This window comes from Manis pentadactyla, chromosome 2 (genome assembly GCF_030020395.1).
Source record: "Manis pentadactyla isolate mManPen7 chromosome 2, mManPen7.hap1, whole genome shotgun sequence".
NCBI classification, from domain to species: Eukaryota; Metazoa; Chordata; class Mammalia; order Pholidota; family Manidae; genus Manis; species Manis pentadactyla.
The window spans coordinates 97,509,939-97,532,204 of NC_080020.1; the positions used below are offsets into that span (position 1 = coordinate 97,509,939).

Here is a 22,266-nt window from a genome sequence, read left to right on the forward strand (position 1 = left end):
GACTGTTTACATTATGTATTTATCAAAATACTTGACCAGTACTTTTATTAACTCATCTGTCTGTCTGTCTTGTCTACCTACCTACCTACACATCTGTTTTCTGGACCTGGTAATAACAATGTTTGAGAGCAACTTCCTCCCACCCCTTCCCCCTCCACTATTCACTGTTACACAAACTACTATTTTATTGCAGTGGACTTAGATCTCCCTCTAGTGGTAAAAAATGATATGCCAATCTATGTAAAGTTTTTAGAGTTGTTTAAAACGCAACTTTTTAAAAGTCATTTCCACCATGTCACTGTGTTGTAAGCGTAAGAAGTAATCTCACTTTCCAAACTACCTTAAAGGGCACAATTATTATCTAAAGTTAATTTATTTAAAATTTTATAAATAAAAAATTATTAAGTGACTATAACAAAAACAAGTTTCTGGAAGTGAAAACTTTAAAGTATTAATATGAAAAACCTGTCTCATTGACATCTTTAAAAAAATGTTAAGTATATCTTTCTTCCCTTTCTGAATTCTTATAGTTTGCTTATGCTCCACATATTTAATTTAAGACCATTTCTTCAAATGTATGCTTGAACAACAGTGGAGTAGAAATTTTTCCCTTATACTATACAAACTACTTGAACCCAGACTCTTCAGATAGCCATAAAAAATTTCACAATGAAATTCCATTTAATTGGAATTGTATGCATTGATTAACATCAACCTATAACCCCTTAAAACTTTTTTTTGAAAATAAAGAACACTCTTTTGTAATTCTATTTTAATACTGGTATTTTATGAGAATCTACTTTTTATTATTTTTAAGACTATTTGAAAAAAATTGGTCACTTATTGTTCAGTATCCTCAAAAACTTACTTTATTGGGAAATTCATGGGTACTTCAAGTGGGAAATCAAAAACCAGGAAAAAAAATCTGGCTGTATTTAGTTTTAGCTTCCTACCAAAGCCCTTGAGATGATACTAGGACACAAGTGAAGATAATTAATTAGAGCTACTCCACAACACTGCTCTTAATGGAGAAGAGTTAAAAAGTTATTAAACTTATAAATGTAGAGTATTTATCAAACTCAAACTTGAAGAACAAAGGGTATTTAGCACACAATGACAAAGTGTACTCTGTCTCTTTCAATGGATGGGTGTTAACCAGCTCCACCCCAGTGACTGTCCACTTAGGTGGCTGCTGTAACCCCAGGGATTCTTTCTCTGAGGGGTTCCAGTGTTACCACCAGGGAAAGCGCACATATATAGGTGTAAAGTTGTTTCAAATATTCTACTCTCAGATGCTTTTTTGTCCCTCCCAGTAAGGCATCATCCAGAGGTGGCAGGAAAACTTCCAATTTAAGGTTTCTAAAATGCTTCACCACAAGCCCCTCTGGAAAAACTGGTTAGCACAGGGTAATCAGTACCTTGTGCTTACCCTGTCCACCAAAGACCTATTTTCTTCTTCTTCCCCCTTGGAACTGAGCTGTTTTCATTTAACTAAAGACCTTTTTAAAAACTATTTATATTCCACTTACTAGCTATGAGACTTTTTTTGCCCCCTTAAAAACTGAAGATAGTAATACCCACCAAATAAGATTGTTGTGAGAATTAAGTTAAATAGTCCATGTAAAACTTTGAAAGTGCTTGGAATAGACTGTTTTTGGTAAATATTAACTATGAGGAACTTCCTATAACAATGACTATAGCAATTTAGCACTTTTCCTTTGTAATCCAGGAAACCATATGGAACGACAATGCATAATAAAACTACAAACTCCGTTTTCAGTAATACTAGGGAGAAAGACTCCAAAATATGTGTAAGTTCTGTGGAAAACAACCACAGTAGTTCATCATTTTTATTTTTAAATCTCTCTTAAGTAAAAATTAGATCACGTTAAAAAAACCTGTATTTTTGAATATATAGAAACAATGAGAAAACCCTAGCTATCAGGACTTATGATATACAGCTAAAGCAGGGGTTCTCAGTGGGGACAATTTCACTCCCCATGGGAGGACCTCTGGCAATATCCAAAGACACTTTTGGTTTCATAACTGGAATGGGGATGCTATTGGTATCTAATAGGTAGAGAACAGGGATGCTGCCAAACATTCTGGAATGCACAAAAAAAGAAACTCCCACAAGAAAGATGTCAATAGTGCAGAGGTTGGAAAATTCTGAACTAAAACAATACTCAGAAGCAAATTCATCATTATATCAATAAATGAATTAGAATGAAGATAAACCTATTTAAAAGGTAATAAAATAGATATGCTGTTAGTTAGCAGGAACTCTACCCTACCCCTGTCCTCAAGAAAGAGGCAGAGACATAAGAAGAAAACAAATCCCACCATGTGCAACAACATGGATGGAGCTAGAGCGTATTATGCTCAGTGAAATAAGCCAGGCAGAGAAAGACAAGTACCAAATGATTTCACTCATCTGTGGAATATAAGAGCAAAGGAAAAACTGAAGGAACAGAGCAGCAGCAGAATCACAGATCCCAAGAATGGACTAACAGTTACCAAAGGGAAAGGGACTGGTGAGGGTGGGTGGGAAGGGAGGGATAATGGGAAAAAGGGGCATTATGATTAGCACACATAATGTAGGGGGGTGCATGGGGAAGGCAGTATAGCAACTACAATGTTGTTCATGTAAGTGTATATTAATGATACCAAAAAAATAAAAATAAAAATAAAAAGAAAGGAGGCAGAGAGAGAAAAAATGTACTTAAAATAACCACAGAGGAAATTCAAAGAATAATTGGAGAACTACTTATTCCATAAAAATAACTTAAATCTAAGAGGAGATAGATATTTTTCTGAGAATCTGACTCCAGAAAAATTCAAAAATTTAAATTTTTGAGCAGTTTCCACAGAAGTAGTATAGGAAATTATCAAAGAACTGCCCCCTACAGAGACATCAGCCTAGATGGTTTCACATGGAAATTCTGTGACACTACTTAAGTTAAAAAATTCCAATACTATTTAAGTTGCTCCAAGTTATAGAATAAAATAAAGCCTTAGAATTCATTTTTATGAGGCAACCTCAACACTTACATCAAGACCTGTCAAAGATTTTGCAAAGAAGACTAGAGATAATCACTTATGAATATTTATGGAAATTTAAAAATAGCAAATGAAAATGAATTTCATTAGCAAATGAAAGCCAGCAGCATAGTAACAGAATATTTCACCAATGATGAAGTGGAGTTCATTCCAAGAATGCAAGGATGCTTCAATATTGAGAATTCAAAATCACTGATCCACAAATACAATGCAATATTAGTAGGTTTATATTAATAGACGTGTCAAAAGTCAAATAATCATTTTCACACGTGCTTAAAAAGCATTTGATGATGTCAGCATCTATTCTTTTTATTTTTTGTCAGCATCTATTGTTAATAAAAACACTCAAATTAAGAGTCAACAGATATTTAGTTATAGTGATAAAATACAGCTCTCAACTTAAAAGTTTAGTTAGCATCATGCTTAATGGGGAAACACCAGAAGCTCTAGAGCTAAAGTTAGGAAACAGTAAGGATACTCATCTTTATCACTCTTAATACTCCACCAGAAGTACTAGGCCCTGTAATTAAAGAAGAAAGATTAAAGGTATTAAAATTCAGAGGAAGTAAAACAATATATACAGATAATGTGTATTCCTGGAAAACCCTGGAGAATACATTTTTTTTACATCACTATAAGGAGTAGAATTCAGTAGCAAGATACAGAAATGAATACAGAGAAATAAACAGTAATTAGAAAATGTTATAGAAGGAAAGATCTTACTTACAAAAGCAACAATAACAACAAAACATTAACATATCTAAGAAAAAGTAAGAAATATGCAAGACCTATATGAAGAAAGCTCTTGAAAAGACAGAGAACACTTGAACAAATGGAAAACTGGACCATATTTTTGGAGAGGGAGATGAAATGTCTTAAAATTATTAATTCTCCTTAGATTAAATTATAAATTCAACTCAATACAAATAAAGTAATTTTAAAAAAGCCTTAGCAAGAAGATTCTAAAGTTCATATAAAAAATTTTCAAGCATGTCAAGGAAAACCCTAAAATAAAGTAAAGTTGGGGTGGATAGCTTTATCAGGTACTAAAATACATCATAAAACTTTAGTAATTAATCTAATTCTGGCACATGAATAATCAGGCAAATTGATGGAACATAATTGAAAGTTGAGAAATAGGCTCCACATATATATTTTAGTGTTCTGTAAAGGTGCCAACTGAAATCAGGTTTACCTCATTATTTAGGTGGAGAATTTACTAAACTCATGGGGTCAATTTAGTAACCACTGGGAAAGAAAGTAAAATAGATCCATACTTTATACTGGCTTAATTCCAAACAGATGAAATTTGAAATATAAAATGTGAACTCATAACACAATACAGAAGAATTCTTTTATAGCCATGGACTGTGCTCTTTTAACTATTACCCCAAATCCAGAATCCATAAAAGGAGATACATTGATGTGATTATATTTAAAAACTCTTCTCATTAAAAAATAAATCAAAAGACAGCTGGAAAATTATTTTCAATAAACCTATTAGCTATTAGACAATAAATGGTCTTACATTGGTTCAACCTCACCCCTAAGAAGAGAAATTGAAACTAAAACTATACTGAAATGCTATTTTTCTCACTATGAAATTGACAAAAAACCCCAAATCTGTGGGTATATACTACTTTGGTGAAGTGCTGAAGAAACAAGTACTCTTGTATACTGCTGTTAGGAATGCAGATTGCTACAATCTTGGTGAAAGGTAATTTGACAGGAATTAGGAATTCATGTACTGTGTTATTTCTATAACTTTATCCTGTGGAGATAATCCCATATATGAATACCAGGCATCTGCAAATAAAGGAGCACACTGGCCAAATTTAGATCAATGTCTGCTTAGTAAACAAGGTTTTATTGTAAAACAGCCATGCCTATTTGCTCACATATTGTCTATAGCTACCTTTATGCTACAACAGCAGAGTTGAGTAGCTGCGACAGAGACCATAAGGCCCACAAAACCTAAAATATTCACTATCTGGCCTTTATAGAAACAGTTTGCTAACCCTTAACATATATAAGGTTATTCACTAGGGCATTGTTTGTAATAAGTAAAGACTAGAAAAAAATCGAAATGCCTATCAATAAAGGACTGGTTAAATAAATGATGGTACATCCATACAATGAAAATGTAGGCAATTGTAGACACAAAATAAAGAAGTTTGTTAAGTATTGATATGGTAAGATCTCCAAAATAAATATTGTGAAAAGCAAGCAGGACAGCATATGGTATACTAAAGCATGTTTACTTGGAATAAAAAAGGAAGAGAAAACAGTATGTATTTTTATAGTCTTAAATGTGAATAAAGCATAAAATTTCTGGAATAATAGAGAACTAATAATAGGGTTTTTTCCCATTTACTTCTTTATACATTACTTTTGCAGGTAGATTTACTTTTCTGATCACTTTTTTATAGGTTTTAATGTTTGAATTGAGAATAGTTCGCCTATAGAAAAATACATATAAAAATATTTTTCAATGACAGATTCAGCTCTTCAGAGAGGCCTTCTCGGTTCACCCTCCCTCTGTTACTGTCTATCAGCCGATCAAGATTTCTGATACATACCTTGCTTTATATTATTTAATTACTTGGTTGTTATTTTTCTTTCGCACAGGTATGAAAGCTCCATGAGAAAGTACACTGCTTTCTTCAGTGCTATATTCCCTGTGACTACAACAGTGTATACATGGCACAGGGCAGGAACCCAATTATTTTGTGGATAAACAAATTCATAAATGTAAGACCATTAAGAAGATTAGATACATCTTAGATTTGATCTCACATAAGCTACTGAACCTCTCTCTGCCTCAGCTTCCTCTTCTCTAAAATTTGTAATATTTTATCAGGTTTTGTGATTAAATAAGCCAATGCATGGAGTAGTGCCTGACATATACTAAGAGACCAAGAATGTTAGTTATTATTTAATATTCAGCAGAAAGGAAAGGGCAACACAAAGAACTAGTAAGGGCAAAGGGATGGACAAGGAGGAGTTTAACTCAAGGCTGAGGGGAGAGAGCATCTCTCCAGCAACTGGTTTACTGAAAGGTGTCTGAAAAAACTGAATGAACTAACAGGAGGACGAGTAAGCAAATAAGCACTGATTTTGTTTGCCTTTTTGGTTTTTGACTTGGGGAAGGGCAGAGAGAAAGGAAGAAAGAGGAGATGCATCGAGGAGGCTATCACCACCAGCTCTGGACCTGCAAAGGAAGGAAGGAAGCTGCAGCTTAGCTGCTCCCCAGGAAGGCTTGGGAGAGGCAGGTGTGCTTATCTCAGTGCCGCCTGGGGGAAGGCAACAGTGGGACAGGCTTCCTCGGTTCTGTCCTGGAGGCCTGTGAGTGGCTTTGGTAGGAAGTGACCCCTTGCATTTGAGAAGCCCCAAGCCTACTCTGCCCAAACAATGCTTCCCTCCGCCCCTCGCTCCTCCTCCCACTTCTACATCTATAATTAACTCAGTTTTTGGGAATTTAGGACTGCAAAGAGCAAGCCTGGTTCCAGAGGTCTCAGTGTGGTGCCTGCAACTCAAGATCTTCAGCCATTGCAGAAAGGGAAAAGCCCTGAGGGAGAGGGAGAGTTCTGGGCTGCTGGCACCTCACTGTGGAGCAGAAATGACAAGTTGGCAGCACATAGCCTATTTTATTTAACATAATTGTGAAGTAAATTGAAACATGTAGAATTGTGTGAAAAAGGGTACAGTGAACACCCATATATCCACCACCAAATTCAACAACTGTTTACACATATTCCCCCAACTCTATCACCATTTGAAAGTACGTTACAAACATCGTAACATGCTATCCTTACGTACTGCAGAATGTGTCTTCTAAAATGAGGAAATTCTCCTATATAGCTACAACATTTCTATCACACCTTGCAAAATAAACAGTAGTTCCTTAATATCTAATATTTAGTTCATATTAATTTTCCCACTTGTTCCCAATGCATTTTATATATTGCTCAAACTAAGAGCCAATCAAGGACAAGACGACACTCTCCCAAGTTCTCCCAAGAGTTCTCATCACAAGGAAAAAATTATCTTTCCTTTTCTTTCGTTTTGTTTCTATATGAGATGATGGGTGGCATATTGTGGTAATCACTTCATAATATATGTAAGTCAGGTCATTATACTATACACCTTAAACTCACACAGTGTTATATGTCAATTATATCTTAATAAACTGTGGTAAAATTTTCCTCATCAACTGGGGTTATTCTGTGATCCTGAATTACAAGATTAATAAATTAATACATTCCCTTTAATTACCAATTTTAAGAATAAGGGTTTGGTATAATATGTTGGCAAGGAAGTTTTTGTTTTTTTTTATATCATTGTCATCTCATAAATTTTTATATGCTTCAAGTGTATTAATCAATTATATTCACTATTTACATTTTTAAAGTCAGGAGTTTAAGTTGACATTTATTAATTCAAATATGGCTTATACGATTTTATTTAGTTATTTTGATTTTACAATCATCTCTTAAGATGAAATTTTCATTATATAATAAGTGACAAAATAATTTGTTTTAGCTCTATAATGTAAATAAAATGATTTCCAATTAACAATATCACTACTATATTAACAATAAAACCACTGAAAATGAAGCTCTTTTTCTCCCTAGACTCTATTCTTCCACAGGTTTTCTGCAAGAATATGATATTCTAGTCATTCAAAGTAATTATTTAAGTTTTGAAATACAGTTAGTGTCTTTCCTTTTAAAATGTTTTCAACTTTAGGGATTGCTTGTTTTGAATGTGTAAAACATTTAAATGATTTGGAAGTCAAAACTACATAAAAGTATACATCAAGAAGTCTTGCTTCCATTTCTGTTCACTTCACCTGTTTATACCCCACCCCCATCCCTAAATGTATCTAGAAATCCCTAAAAATCCCAGTAGGTACTTTCATTAGTGTCTGGCTTTACCTCTTGCAGTTTCTTTCTGAAAATATAAGCAGATACATCTATCTTTCTTACCTACTTATATGCATATATACGATATTTGTATCCACTTTTTTCCTCTTCCTTTCTCACACAAAAGGTAGGACACCTGATTCCCTCTGAACTTGCATGAGGCTCACTAAATCACAAAGAAGGTGGGTAGAGAAAAAAGGCCTGCTAGAAGACTGGGATTGTGCCGGCATCCTGTGCAACTTTAAGGCAGAGACAATTAGGTTTTCAGTTCTAGTTGAATTTTTGTCTCAGGCTGTGAATACTTGAATAAACACTTTCACATAAAATTTTATAGATTTTATTGTTGTGCTATGAGGTAAAAATCTCCAGTTAAATGTGAGATCTTTAAATAAAAACATCTGATTGGTGCTTGTAAGTGCAAGAAGAAATCAATAGATTTCTGAGTCATTCACCTAGAGATAACTGGATGACTCAATTCACAAATTCTTAGCTGTTACACAGCCTCTTTCCTGAAGCTGATCTGACTGAGAATCCCCATCTGCTTGTTCTCCTTTCCCAATTTCTCTTTCACAATTGCCCTTGTTTCATGGTAAATTGGGAGAGCATACCTCTCAGCTGTCCACCCACCCATCCATACATCTATTCATCTGCCAAGAATTTTACTTTTGTGCATTTCCACAAGGTGCAAATAGCTCTGGAGCTCCCAGAACAAAGGGAAAATTCGAGATGCAGAGCTCCTGTAAGAAGCTTCCTCTAAGTGCCAGACCTGTGGCGAGACCTCATGCCTTACATCGTTTCTTTCTTTCCTTTTTATACCTTTCTTTCCCCCCACTTATGACTTAGAATTTAGAAGTAAGTGGTTATCAGATACAGGTATTAAGACATTTATTGGAGTTGGGACACAAAGTCAGTTTTCTGACTGACAGTTTGACAGTGAAGACTGTGTTTGCCAATTAAGTTATATAGTGGAAGTTTTCCATAAACTGAAGGTGCAGCTCTGTGATTTTGACAAAAATGTATTCAATGTACACATACAATATTTATTGTATAAGTTACTATATTCTTTACAACCATTAATCTTATGAAATATTTACATACCAGTTTTTAAAATGTGTGAGGTAGCATATAACTTTCAGAATTATTTTATTCAGAAGCACATGAACCAAGACATTTGAGGTCCTGTGAGTTAGAGTACCTGAAGAGACTGAGAAGGACCAGAAAAAGTCAGGGGCCTAGGGAGAGAATCAGAAGAGAGGCAGAAGGGACTCCAGGAGCTACATATGACAGCAAAGAAAGAGGGATTAAGGAAAGTGCCAAACACTGCACAAAAGTCAAACAGAATAATAATTATAATTTTTGTGAATGCAGTGTCTGCAGATGATACAGAGTTCATAGTCTGTTTACATCACTAAATAAGTTGGGCAGTGATGAAAAGGAAAATAGAATTCTCTTTACAATACTCGTTAGCCAGATCATCAGGGTTAAAATGGTTTATAACCCAAAGAGCAATTCAAGATGTTGGACAGTGAAGACTGCTTGAAGGAATACAATGGGTGGGGGCACAGAGGGAGGAACTTGCCTACAGGACTAGGAAGACAGCTCTCCCTCTCAACCTGGCAGGGATGAGCCTCCACCTCCAGGTGATGGTTTCAGTAAAGTAGGAAGTGAATGCCTGTGCTGAAAATAGCCATCTGGGTGGAGAACAGAGGGAATGAAACAACTACTTGGAAGAAATGCCAAGAAATCCAAAATGGAGTAGGAGAGAAGACCACTTTAGAACTGTTGTTCACTGTTTTTTCTTATAGAGTTTTAAAAATGTAACCTTATCAATACTGCTTCCTTTAAGGTTTCTGTATTTTTCAATCTTCCGATAATTAACAAGGAATAAGGATTTTTGTTTTTCAAAATAAGAGGTTTGGGAGGGGCGGAAGATGACGGCGTGAGTAGAGCAGCGGAAATCTCCTCCCAAAACAACATATATTATGAAAATATAACAAAGACAACCCTTCCTAGAATAAAGACCAGAGGACACAGGACAATATCCAGACCACATCCGCACCTGAGACAACCCAGCGCCTCGCGAAGGGAGTAAGATACAAGCCCCGGCCCCGCGGGAGCCGAGCGCCCCTCCCCCCAGCTCCCGGCGGGAGAAGAGCAGGCAGAGCGGGAGGGAGACGGAGCCCAGGGCTGCCGAACACCCAGCCCCAGCCATCCGGGCCAGAGTGCAGGGCCCTGGATACTAGGAAAACAGGGCAGCAAGAACAGTGAGCAGGCACTGGAGGCTGGGTGACAGAGGACATAAGAAAAGCGCGTGACCATTTTTTTTTGCTTTTTTGCTGTTTTGTTTTGGCGAGCGCTTTTTGGAAGTCTTAAAGGGATAGGGACCCCAATACTAGGGAAACAGGGCAGAAAGACCGGTGAGCAGAGGCCTGAGGCTGGCACCGGAGAATAAAGAAAAACGAATGACCACCTTTTTTTTTTTTTTTAATTAAAAACTTTTTTTTTTTTTAATTAAAAAAATTTTTTTTTTTTTTTTTGTGGTCGTTGTTTTGTTTTGGCGGGTGCTTTTTGGAAGTCTTAAAGGGGCAGGGCGGGTCACTTAATCCAGAGGTAGGGAATCCGGGGATCTCTGGGCACCCTAACCCCTGGGCTGCAGGGAGCAGGGAGGCCCCTTACAGAGATAAATAGCCTCCCAGCAGCTCCTGCTCCAACGCGACTCCAACATTTTGGAGTAGCTGCCCGAGCCAGGCCACGCCCACAGCAACAGCGGAGATTAACTCCATAGCAGCCGGGCAGGAAGCAGAAACCCTGTCTGCGCGCAGCTGCGCAGCACAAGCCACTAGAGGCCGCTGTTCTCCCAGGAGAGGAGGGCCACAAACCAACAAGAAAGGAAGTCCTTCCAGCCGTCACTCGTCCCAGCTCTGCAAACTATTCCTATCACCATGAAAAGGCAAAGCTACAGGCAGACAAAGATCACAGAGACAACACCAGAGAAGGAGACAGACCTAACCAGTCTCCCTGAAAAAGAATTCAAAATAAGAATCATAAACATGCTGACAGAGATGCAGAGAAATACGCAAGAGAAATGGGATGAAGTCCGGAAGGAGATCACAGATGCCAGAAAGGAGATCGCAGAAATGAAACAAACTCTGGAAGGGTTTATAAGCAGAATGGATAGAATGCAAGAGGCCATTGATGGAATTGAAATCAGAGAACAGGAATGCATAGAAGCTGACATAGAGAGAGACAAAAGGATCTCCAGGAATGAGACAATATTAAGAGAACTGTGTGACCAATCCAAAAGGAACAATATCCATATTATAGGGGTCCCAGAAGAAGAAGAGAGAGGAAAAGAGATGGAAAGTATCTTAGAAGAAATAATTGCTGAAAACTTCCCCACACTGGGGGAGGAAGTAATCGAACAGACCACGGAAATACACAGAACCCCCAACAGAAAGGATCCAAGAAGGGCAACACCAAGACACATAATAATTAAAATGGCAAAGATCAAGGACAAGGAAAGAGTGTTAAAGGCAGCTAGAGAGAAAAAGGTCACCTATAAAGGGAAACCCATCAGGCTAATGTCAGATTTCTCGACAGAAACCCTACAGGCCAGAAGAGAATGGCATGATATATTTAATACAATGAAACAGAAGGGCCTTGAACCAAGGATACTGTATCCAGCACGACTATCATTCAAATATGACGGTGGGATTAAACAATTCCCAGACAAACAAAAGCTGAGGGAATTTGCTTTCCACAAACCACCTCTACAGAACATCTTACAGGGACTGCTCTAGATGGGAGCACTCCTAGAAAGAGCACAGCACAAAACACCCAACATAAGAAGAATCGAGGAGGAGGAACAAGAAGGGAGAGAAGAAAAGAATCTCCAGACAGTGTATATAACAGCTCAATAAGCGAGCTAAGTTAGGCAGTAAGATACTAAAGAGGCTAACCTTGAACCTTTGGTAACCACGAATTTAAAGCCTGCAATGGCAATAAGTACATATCTTTCAATAGTCACCCTAAATGTTAATGGGTTGAATGCACCAATCAAAAGACACAGAGTAACAGAATGGATAAAAAAGCAAGACCCATCTATATGCTGCTTACAAGAAACTCACCTCAAACCCAAAGACATGTACAGACTAAAAGTCAAGGGATGGAAAAACATATTTCAAGCAAACAACAGTGAGAAGAAAGCAGGGGTTGCAGTACTAATATCAGACAAAATAGACTTCAAAACAAAGAAAGTAACAAGAGATAAAGAAGGACACTACATAATGATAAAGGGCTCAGTCCAACAAGAGGATATAACCATTCTAAATATATATGCACCCAACACAGGAGCACCAGCATATGTGAAACAAATACTAACAGAACTAAAGGGGGATATAGACTGCAATGCATTCATTCTAGGAGACTTCAACACACCACTCACCCCAAAGGATAGATCCACTGGGCAGAAAATAAGTAAGGACACGGAAGCACTGAACAACACAGTAGAGCAGATGGACCTAATAGACATCTATAGAACTCTACATCCAAAAGCAGCGGGATATACATTCTTCTCAAGTGCACATGGAACATTCTCCAGAATACACCACATACTAGGCCACAAAAAGAGCCTCAGAAAATTCCAGAAGATTGAAATCCTACCAACCAACTTTTCAGACCACAAAGGCATAAAACTAGAAATAAACTGCACAAAGAAAGCAAAGAGGCTCACAAACACATGGAGGCTTAACAACACGCTCCTAAATAATCAATGGATCAATGACCAAATCAAAATGGAGATCCACCAATATATGGAAACAAATGACAACAACAACACTAAGCCCCAACTTCTGTGGGACGCAGCAAAAGCAGTCTTAAGAGGAAAGTATATAGCAATCCAAGCATATTTAAAAAAGGAAGAGCAATCCCAAATGAATGGTCTAATGTCACAATTATCGAAATTGGAAAAAGAAGAACAGATGAGGCCTAAGGTCAGCAGAAGGAGGGACATAATAAAGATCAGAGAAGAAATAAATAAAATTGAGAAGAATAAAACAATAGCAAAAATCAATGAAACCAAGAGCTGGTTCTTCGAGAAAATAAACAAAATAGATAAGCCTCTAGCCAGACTTATTAAGAAGAAAAGAGAGTCAACACAAATCAACAGTATCAGAAACGAGAAAGGAAAAATCACGACGGACCCCACGGAAATGCAAAGAATTATTGGAGAATACTATGAAAACCTATATGCTAACAAGCTGGGAAACCTAGGAGAAATGGACAACTTCCTAGAAAAATATAACCTTCCAAGATTGACCCAGGAAGAAACAGAAAATCTAAACAGACCAATTACCAGCAACGAAATTGAAGCGGTAATCAAAAAACTACCAAAGAACAAAACCCCCGGGCCAGATGGATTTACCTCGGAATTTTATCAGACATACAGGGAAGACATAATACCCATTCTCCTTAGAGTTTTCCAAAAAATAGAGGAGGAGGGGATACTCCCAAACTCATTCTATGAAGCTAACATCACCCTAATACCAAAACCAGGCAAAGACCCCACCAAAAAAGAAAACTACAGACCAATATCCCTGATGAACGTAGATGCAAAAATACTCAACAAAATATTAGCAAACCGAATTCAAAAATACATCAAAAGGATCATACACCATGACCAAGTGGGATTCATCCCAGGGATGCAAGGATGGTACAACATTCGAAAGTCCATCCACATCATCCACCACATCAACAAAAAGAAAGACAAAAACCACATGATCATCTCCATAGATGCTGAAAAAGCATTTGACAAAGTTCAACATCCATTCATGTTAAAAACTCTCAGCAAAATGGGAATAGAGGGCAAGTACCTCAACATAATAAAGGCCATCTATGATAAACCCACAGCCAACATTATATTGAACAGCGAGAAGCTGAAAGCATTTCCTCTGAGATCGGGAACTAGACAGGGATGCCCACTCTCTCCACTGTTATTTAACATAGTACTGGAGGTCCTAGCCACGGCAATCAGACAAAATAAAGAAATACAAGGAATCCAGATTGGTAAAGAAGAAGTTAAACTGTCACTATTTGCAGATGACATGATACTGTACATAAAAAACCCTAAAGACTCCACCCCAAAACTACTAGAACTGATATCGGAATACAGCAAAGTTGCAGGATACAAAATCAACACACAGAAATCTGTGGCTTTCCTATATATTAACAATGAACCAACAGAAAGAGAAATCAGGAAAACAACTCCATTCACAATTGCATCAAAAAAAATAAAATACCTAGGAATAAACCTAACCAAAGAAGTGAAAGACTTATACTCTGAAAACTACAAGTCACTCTTAAGAGAAATTAAAGGGGACACTAACAGATGGAAACTCATCCCATGCTCGTGGCTAGGAAGAATTAATATCGTTAAAATGGCCATCCTGCCCAAAGCAATATACAGATTTGATGCAATCCCTATGAAACTACCAGCAACATTCTTCAATGAACTGGAACAAATCATTCAAAAATTCATATGGAAACACCAAAGACCCTGAATAGCCAAAGCAATCCTGAGAAAGAAGAATAAAGTAGGGGGGATCTCACTCCCCAACTTCAAGCTCTACTATAAAGCCATAGTAATCAAGACAATTTGGTACTGGCACAAGAGCAGAGCCACAGACCAATGGAACAGACTAGAGATTCCAGACATTAACCCAGACATATATGGTCAATTAATATTTGATAAAGGAGCCATGGACATACAATGGTGAAATGACAGTCTCTTCAACAGGTGGTGCTGGCAAAACTGGACAGCTACATGTAGGAGAATGAAACTGGACCATTGTCTAACCCCATATACAAAAGTAAACTCAAAATGGATCAAAGACCTGAATGTAAGCCATGAAACCATTAAAGTCTTGGAAGAAAACATAGGCAAAAACCTCTTAGACATAAACATGAGTGACCTCTTCTTGAACATATCTCCCCGGGCAAGGAAAACAACAGCAAAAATGAGTAAGTGGGACTATATTAAGCTGAAAAGCTTCTGTACAGCAAAAGACACCATCAATAGAACAAGAAGGATCCCTACAGTATGGGAGAATATATTTGAAAATGACACATCCGATAAAGGCTTGACGTCCAGAATATATAAGGAGCTCACACGCCTCTACAAACAAAAAACAAATAACCCAATTAAAAAATGGGCAGAGGAACTGAACAGACAGTTCTCCAAAAAAGAAATACAGATGGCCAACAGACACATGAAAAGATGCTCCACATCGCTAATTATCAGAGAAATGCAAATTAAAACTACAATGAGGTATCACCTCACACCAGTAAGGATGGCTGCCATCCAAAAGACAAACAACAACAAATGTTGGCGAGGCTGGGGAGAAAGGGGAACCCTCCTACACTGCTGGCGGGAATGTAAGTTAGTTCAACCATTGTGGAAAGCAGTATGGAGGTACATCAAAATGCTCAAAACAGACTTACCATTTGACCCAGGAATTGCACTCCTAGGAATTTACCCTAAGAACGCAGCAATCAAGTTTGAGAAAGATAGATGCACCCCTATGTTTATTGCAGCACTATTTACAATAGCCAAGAATTGGAAGCAACCTAAATGTCCATCAATAGATGAATGGATAAAGAAGATGTGGTACATATACACAATGGAATACTACTCAGCCATAAGAAAAGGGCAAATCCAATCATTTGCAGCAACATGGATGGAGCTGGAGGGTATTATGCTCAGTGAAACAAGCCAAGCGGAGAAAGAGAAATACCAAATGATTTCACTTATCTGTGGAATATAAGAACAAAGGAAAAACTGAAGGAACAAAACAGCAGCAGAATCACAGAACTCAAGAATGGACTAACAGGTACCAAAGGGAAAGGGACTGGAGAGGATGGGTGGGTAGGGAGGGATAAGGGGGGGAGGAGTAGGGGGGTATTAAGATTAACATGCATGGGGGGGTAGGAGAAAAGGGAGGGCTGTACAACACAGAGAAGGCAAGTAGTGATTCTACAACATTTTGCTATGCTGATGGACAGTGACTGTAAAGGGGTTTATAGGGGAGACCTGGTATAGGGGAGAGCCTAGTAAACATAATATTCGTCATGTAAGTGTAGATTAGTGATACCAAAAACAAAGCAAAAAAAAAAAAAAAAGGGCAGTTCCTGTGGGGTAACCTCCAACGAGTTCTACACAAGGGTATAAAGGGCATATAAAAGTGTAGGCAAAGGGTCTGTTTGTGTTTATACAGAGGATCAAAGCCTAATTGGGCTACCCCGAAAATGAACTAAGATACGATATGAAAAAGAACTTCCAACATCTGCACTCTCTGGAAGACTCATGCCAGAAGATGATCATCAAAAAACCCCAACAAAGATCCACGCACTGCTACAGCTGTAGATGCACTCATCCCACCGGTTCCTGGACTTGCCATGGGAATGAGGAAGGAGATATCTAAGCTGGCCTGTGCATACAGTAAAACAACAAATTTGACTGGATCTATACTGTTGGAACTCAACCAAGAATTTGGAGAAGTGCAAATTGTAGCGCTCCAAAGTCTTACAACTACAGACTATTTACTGTTAAAAGAACATATGGCATGTGAACAGTCCCCAGGAATGGGTTGTTTTAATTTGTCTGATTTCTCTCAGACTGTTCAAGTTCAGTTGGACAATATCCACCATATCATAGATAAGTTTTCACAAATGCCTAAGGTGCCTAACTGGTTTTCTTGGTTTCACTGGAGATGGCTGGTAATTACAGATATGCTTTGGTTATGTAACTATACTCCTATTATGTTAATGTGTGTGCGCAATTTAAGTAGTAGCTTAAAACCTATATATGCTGAAGTTACTCTACAAGAAGATATGTCAAAGAAATAATCAATCTTCCCATGTTTTCTCCCGCCTGCTACTTCTATAGCTTTTCTTCTTCCTTCCTAATTACAACCCTTAAATAGAATTCGTGCCTCATATCAAATTTACCGAGTATCATAATTCTTCCAAGTGGTAAAGATACCTCAAGACAAATGCTGGGCATAGAAGCCACAGGGCATAAATATGCAAAGAAGTAAAAAGCTAACCTTTTCAAACAATAAGGCTCCCCTCTCACTTACCAACTTCACATTTCCCTGTATGGCCCCGGAAGATGACTGGTTAGCCAGAGACGGGTAAGATTCCTCAAGGGAGGAACAACCTAAGACAGGCACAGTCGCAGGGGGGCCATCAGGTGAGAAATTGGGGATCAACAGAGGTGAGGCTTAGAACCTCACCCCCCTGTTCTGAGAGAAATCTTCTGCATACGTGGATGTTTTATTGCCCTGGTCTAGCTTGGATTAACACATAGTCTACAGGCACACACCTGATCATCTACATTTGCTCTCTTACAACACTAAACTATGTTTTCTACCTTTATCTTGTATCTACCTACCACTTCAGCATTTTATTAAAAATAATAATAATAAAGAGAGAAATGTGGTATCCACATATAAATCAAGTATAAAAACCAAATGAGTATTCATATTTGAACTGACTGTTTATAGTTCATAATGCATGAGCAAAACCGAAAGTTTCTGTGATGACTGCCCTTGTACTGTTCACTATGTAACTTATTCATTATGTAAGAATTTGTTCTCCATGTAAGAACTTGTTTGTTATGCCTCAGAAGATTGGAGACTGACGAAAATTAGGCTTGGGGTGGATTAATGATTGTGCATTGAGCATTGACTCCCCTATACAGAATTTTATTGTCGTTAACAACCATTTGATCAATAAATATGAGAGATGCCCTCACAAAAAAAAAAAAAAAAAGGACAGACTTCCAATGGTAAAATAAATAAGTAACCAGGATGTAATGTATAGCATAAGGAATATACTCAAGATATTGTAACAGCTTGGTAGGGTGATAGCTGGAACCTAGAATTATGTATATAAATGTTCTACCACTGCGTTGTACACTTGAAACTAATGTAATGTAATACTGTGCGTCAAGTACCCTTCAATAAAAAATAATTATTTAAAAAAAAAAAAAAAAAAGAGGTTTAAAGAAATCAACCAAGGTTCAGATATACAATGTCATCAGACTACTTCAAACTAAAAAGCTTTTCCACAGCAAAGGAAACTATCTACAAAATGAAAAGGAAAACTACAGAATGGGAGAAAGTATTTACCAACTACTTATCTGATAAGGGATTAATATATCCAAAATATACAAGGAGCTCACACAATTCAATAGCAAATAATAATAATAATAAATCAATTAAATATGGACAAAGAACATGAAGAGACATTTTTCAAAGATACACAAATGACCAACAGGTACAAGGAAAGGTGTTCAACATCACTAATCAGGGAAATGCAAACCAAAATCACAATGAGGTATCACCTCACACCTGTTTGGATGTCTGCTATGAGGAAGACAAGAGATGCCAAATGTGGGCAAGCATGTGGAGAAAGGGAACACTTACATGCTCTTGGAAGAAATGCAACCTGGTACATTCACAATGGAAAAGCAGTATTTACATAGGTTTTCAAGAAATTAAGAATAGAGCTACCATATTATCCAGCAATTCCACTTCTCAGTACATATCCAAAGGAAACGAAATCATAATCTTAAAGAGATATCTGTACTCTCATGCTCACTGCAACATTACACATAACAATGGAAACAACCCAAGTGTCCATCAGTGGATGACCATACAAAGAAAATATGGTATGTATGCACACACACACACAGATTATTATTCATCCATTACAAAGAAAGAAATCCTGCCACTTGCAACAACATAGATGGACCTTGAGGGCATTATGCTAAGCGAAATAAGTTAGAGAGGCAAATACTGATATTCTCACCTATATGTGGAAACTAAAAAAAGGAAACTTAGATAGAGAATAGATTGATAGTACTAAATGCTGGTGACAGAGGAGAAAAATGGATGAAGGGGGTCAAAATGTACAAACTTCCTGTTATATCTCAATAAAAAAACTTTCCCCACACTATGGTCAGAAAGTTGGTTGCTCATATTTTCTACTAATATTTTGATTTGTTCTTATTCCATCTGGATAGATTTTTTTGTACATTGTGTTATGGGCTGAATTGGGTTCCTTCAAACTTCATATATGGAAGCCCTAAACCCCAGTAACTCAGAATGTGGCTCTATTTGGAGACAGGCCTTTAAAGAGGCGACTCAAGTTAAATGAGGTTATATGGGTGGGTCTTAGCTCCTTCTAACTGCTGTCTTAATAACAGGAAATGTGGACATACAGAGACACACCAGGGATTCTCAAGCACAGAAGAAAGATCACGTGAGGACATGGCAAGAAGGCAGCCATCTGAGAGCCAGAGAGAGAGGTCTCAGGAGAAAACAAGCCAGCCCACACCTTCATCTGCACTTCCAGCCTCCAGAATTGTGAGAAAATAAGTTTGTGGTATTTGGCTATGGTAGCCCTAGAAAACTAATACAGCATGAGATACACATTGCATTTTTTTTTAATATGGAGAAACCACTCGTTTCTAGTTCCATTTACTGAATAGTCCCTCCTTTCCTCACTGATCTATCATGCCTCCTCTGTCACATACCCAAGTTCCACAAATACGTGGATCTGTTTCTAGGCTCTTTATTCTATTCCACTGATTAGTCTATCCCTGTGAGAGGACCACACTTTCTGATTGCTACAGCTTCACTGTAAGTCATGATAGTTGGTAGAGAAAGGCCTTCCCCCTTTGATTCTAAAACAGCTTTGCTGTTTTTGTTCACTTACAAATATCACATAAAGTTTACAGTCAGCTTTTCACTAAAAATCAAATTGGGACTTTGTATTTGTATTAAATCTGTAGAGCTACAGGAAAATATTTTGTAGCCAAGATTTCTTTCCTTTGGAAAGTACATTTATTTCCTGTTTTGTTCTATGGGCTACAGTTCTGGTTCTGTCCACATGATGGCACCACAAAGCAAAAAAATCACATTGTCCCAGTTGATGGAAGATTCCATAACACAGGTACAGTGTTAACACTTTATTAAATGCCTGGATGTTTTGGAGGACTGGCCTGAATGTCATACGGAATGTCCAGTAGTCTGTCAAATACTGAAGCACAGTTGGTAAAAATATATACAAAGTGTATGATAAGCAAATAACTGAAATAATGAAAAATATCATGGTAATCTATTCTTCACAGCCCTTTTATCTTAGATGGCCATGAACAAATACAGATACAAAGTTCATTACCAATCAATAAAATAAAGACATGGTGTAAAATTAGCTCTGGAAATTAAGGCAATATTTTGTAAACCACCAAGCCTACTATAGGCTGACCAATAGATCTGCATAAATCTGGGGGGCAAAGGTCACCCCCCAGGTGGATAAGTAAAGGGGAGGATTATGTAATTCTTCATTTCTATCCCCATCCCACCCCTTACTCCAGCTCTGATAATCTTGGGCAGTCTACTTATATTTATGAGGAACATGCCTGTGCTTGCCCTAAACTGTTTAAAGAAAGAAAAAAGCAAGAGACAGACTCTCCCTTTCTACTCTGTAGTGCTAATGAAGCCTCCTTTCTACATTATGGGAAGTATTTGAGACAGAAGGTCTTTGAAAATGTTTTAAACAAACCTTTTCATAATGTTTGTTGATGAAATAATTGATACCACGCATACCTAAACTTGACAGTGGACTGGAGCAAACCCTTTTTCTAAACACCTTCCAGAGCTTTGTTAGTTTGGTATTCTGAATGGCTTTGGAATTTAGTATCAAGGCTAGCACAGACAAGTAGTGACTTTGTGGCATCTTACGACACTGATGGACAGAGACTGCAAACGGTTGTGGGGGGACTTGATAATAGTGAATGTAGTAACCACGATGTTTTTCATGGGAAACCATAAAGTGTATATCAATGATACTTTAAAAAAAAGCTAAAAAACTGTTTACCGTAACTTGTTAACTTAGATTAAAGGATTTATCTACTGTTAATTAACATAACTTGGTTGATTTACTAAAATATATATTAGAGAATACAGTTATTTAACTAAGCTCCAGTTTCCTCATCTGTAAAACGGGAGTTAACAGTTACTTCCCACTCAGAACTGTTGTAAGATTAAAGAAGGCATTTCAAAATACTAAATATGTTGCCTTTCACGGAAGTGCTCAATAAAATTTACACTATTGTCATTAGAGGGAAAACGAAAACAAAAACAAAAACAAAAAACGGTGTTCTTAGGTTAGCAAAACTGGATAGTAAAATCTGTAAACAGCATGTTTCAGCTCATTTGCCTGTGCTCCCTTCATCCCCACCAATCCACCCACCTCCGAAGTCCTTGACACGACTCTCCCAGCACCAGGTAACCAAATAAGCCATTTAAACGACGTGATTCGGCATCACCCATTCCGAACAGGAAGTGATAGATCATTCCTATTGTAAAACCATCGTTGCCACCAAGGGGGCTTTTAACACCACTAACTGCCGAAGAAGTCTCATATTCTCATTAACCGCTGCTCACGCGGACCGCTACCTGCGCTTCTGGAGCATTCCACGAGATGGCGCCCGTGATCCCCAGTCTTCAGACCGCGTGAAGCTCAAGCCTTCGAAAGGCACCGGCTTCCCTCTCCAAGATAAGGACCTGACCTCTGACAAAGGCCCGCTCTACGGTGAAGGGCAGAGGCCACACAGGCCTATTCCGCCACGGTCAACTGATCGGGCCCAGCTGGGGACCGTTTCACCCAGACGCGGCGCGCTCGGAACGCTGCTCTGCGAACGCGGGCCTTCGCGCAGTGGCCCCCGTATGGACGGGAGCTGGTGGGGTGGAGGGCGGCGGGGCTAGCGGGCGGCAGCACCCCGGCCCTCAGGTCGGCCCTCAGGTGAGGCTTCACGTGGTTGGGCCGTATACCCCGCGCCCAGGCACACCGTGGCTCTGGAGGCGTCGGGCTGTGGGGCGTTCAGGAAGGACTGTGCGGGGAAGGGCTGCGTTCAGAGAAGCCGCCGGCGGGGCTCGACCGCCGCACGGCCTGCCCCCCGGCGGAGGGGAGGGGGCGGGCCCAGGCGTCGGCCCTCGGGTTTCCACTTCAAACTCAAGCTCGAAGCATTCAAAGCATGGGGTGGCGGCCCCGGGCTAGTACCGCCTCCCCGTCACGGCGAGCGTTCCCCGGGGTGGCACACGGCCGCACTGCGCCCGCGTCCGCTCCCACTCGGAAGCCGGACCTCACCAGCCCAGCCGGGCGCGGGGCGGGGCGTCGCCTGTGACGTCGCATCCCGTTTCGGTTCTCCGCCCCC

General features: G+C 38.6%; 1 protein-coding gene across 4 annotated transcripts in view; it reads right to left on the reverse strand.

Annotated features, from left to right (window-relative positions):
- Positions 1–22,176, reverse strand: part of GAPT (GRB2 binding adaptor protein, transmembrane) — a 42,426-nt gene extending 20,250 nt beyond the window's left edge. For all 4 annotated transcript variants that reach the window (XM_036901558.2, XM_036901577.2, XM_036901548.2 and 1 more), the window contains exon 1: positions 21,509–22,176. The gene's annotated coding sequence lies outside the window, so the exon portion shown is untranslated. The remainder of the gene's footprint in view (positions 1–21,508) is intronic.
- Between the last annotated feature and the right edge of the window lie 90 nt (positions 22,177–22,266).